Source organism: Pundamilia nyererei, unplaced genomic scaffold (genome assembly GCF_000239375.1).
Source record: "Pundamilia nyererei isolate P.nyererei 1_Seehausen unplaced genomic scaffold, PunNye1.0 scaffold00823, whole genome shotgun sequence".
NCBI lineage: Eukaryota > Metazoa > Chordata > Actinopteri > Cichliformes > Cichlidae > Pundamilia > Pundamilia nyererei.
In genome coordinates, this window is record NW_005188224.1 from 12,610 (window position 1) to 15,269 (window position 2,660).

Genomic DNA, 2,660 nt, shown 5'->3' on the forward strand with positions numbered 1-2,660 from the left:
TTTTTTTTTTTTTTGAGAAATGGGTTCACTATGGTATGGTTAAGATCGGCTGGGATGGTTTTAATAATGGTTAAAACTGTAGGTCCAATAGTGTCAAAGACACTATTATCTTTGACATTATTAAAAGAGAGAGGGGATAATAGTGTCACAGGACATTTACAGACACATTTACACCTAACATCCTTCTAGAAAAAGACTGAGTTAATTTGCCCTTTCCACTTCCACAAAAGCAGTCTGTAAAGCACTGTCATCTTGTTGTTGTTAATACATTGTTTGTAAAATATAGCACCTTTTCACCAAAGCAATCGTCAGATAAGATATTCATTTTTGACAATCTAAGACTTTTTTCAGTATTATGAATATGTTCTCATAAATTATAAAGTCTAAGGAGCTTAGAAAGAAAAGCGTCTGGACTTCTTTAAGTTGCTTGAAGACATTTCACCTCTCATCCGAGAAGCTTCTTCAGAGTCCCAGATTTAAGAGCAATGGGAGTGTCCCCCATGGGTGTAAAGGGAATCAAAACTGGATTATAGATGGCAGACAATTGTTGTCGTAAGCCACCGCCTCTGTTTACCCTCTGCTTTACCCTCTGTTTACCCTCTTTGAACAGAGGTGGTGGCTTATGACACCAATTGTCTGCCATCTATGATCCAGTTTCTAGATCCCGTGCCTATTCACATCCTGGTTCTTCTGACCTCAGGAGATCACATGTTAGGGTGGGGCTTGGTTTCACAATGAGCTCACCCGAAACTTTTGCTGATTGTGACCAACACCTGTTTTCACACCTTGGCTCATGTGATTAGGTAGAGGATCAATAGGGGGTCCATGTCCATCTTAGGGGATACTCCAATAGGGTTTAAATCTGGGACTCTCCACCATTTGACCCAGGAATGAGAGATGAAACATCTTCAAGTCCAGACGCTTTTCTTTCCAAGGTCCTTAGACTACGATGACCTGGATGGCTGAGAACCCCCACAGACATAAACTATATTCGCTCCTCCAGGAGAAAGCTAAGTACCCCAAAGAGAGAGTGGCTCTTTCTGCTGCCACACAGAGGTTTCTGGACAGGAAAAAGAAGTAAGAAATTAAAGGGAAACACATGTTTTTATGGTAATGCTTTTTAGATCGAGTGATTAGTGGTGTATGTGGTACTGGAGTTGGTGAGTCTCCAGCACAGACTAGGAAGATGCAGCAGAAGCCAAAATGCCCCACTACCAACAAATACGATATTACTTCATTATTACTTTTTAATTGATTCTAAATTTCACTTGATGTTATTTCTAAATGATTGTCCTCAAAAGTTACATACATTCATTACTCCTTTCCTAGAGTCTTGAAGCCAAGCCAAAGACAACATTGTCACGGCGGGGTGCGCCGATGTGTGTGAATACAGGACCCAAAAGCAGATGATGACGAGGAAGGGTAATGATTAACAGAAAAGTGAACCTTTATTGCGATGACGGCAGGGAATGAACCAAGAGACCAAAACAAACAGGCAAAACACTAAGAAACAAAACACTAAAGGTACTAAGACCAAAAACTATAACTATACTATAACTGAGGTGGAAAATAACAGGCAAAGACTAAGACCATAACTGTAACTCTGGTGAGATAAACAGACTAAGACTAACGTGGAATAAACAGACGAAAACTATGGCTGAGGTAAACAGACGAACCGACGATGGCATGAAGAAAACAAAAGGCTTAAATACAGACATGAGGTGATCAGGGGAAGTGGGGACACATGGGGGAACAGCTGACAGACATAAACCTAATGACAGGACCAGGAGAGGAAAGCTAAATACAATGAACAAAGAACACACGACATTGTCAAAATAAAACAGGAAATACAAAAACTAAACATGACAACACAACTTAACAGACCTAATACGTGATGAATAAATACGAAACCCCAAAACATAGAAAACCCAGGAACAATAACTGCCTAAACTAAAGGCAGGTAGGAGATAACACAAACTAAATCACATAACAAAATGAGACAAATACAAACATGAACTCAGAGCGCTGGGTCAAAGACCCAGCCTGTGACAGAGCCCCCCCCTCAAGGGCGGATTCCAGACGCCCGAAAACAACCAGAGAAAAAAATAAAAAAACCACAACAACCCACCCAGGGCGGGCGGAGGGGGACCAGGACGGAGGGCCGGAAACAAAACCACAAAAAACAAAGAAGCGAAAACACCCAGAGCAAACACAACAAAGGCACAAAAAGTCCGAGACCCACCTTCAGGAGGGCGACCATGAACCTGGCAGAACAGGAGCGAATGGCGAAGCAGTTCAGGTGGCCGCCCCGGAGGTCGACAGCAAAATAAAAGAAAGTTCAAAAGTTCAGGAGGCCGACCAGGAGGCCGACCAGGAGGCCAACGGTCCAGCAGTCCAAAATCCATGAGCTCAGGGGGCCGACCCGGAGGTCGAGAGCACAGCAGGTCATAGTTCATCAGTTCAGGCGGCCGACCCTGATGGCAACGAAGTCCAGCTGACGGCCCGGAAAGCGGCCGGCGATTTCGAGGGGCAAAACGTGGCTTGGGCGGCAGCAACACAGCCGCAGGACCAGGTGAGGCCGACACAGAAGCAGAGGCCAAGGCCGGACCAGGCGAGGGGGAAGCAGAAGCCGAGGCCGAAGCCGGACCAGGCGACGCAGA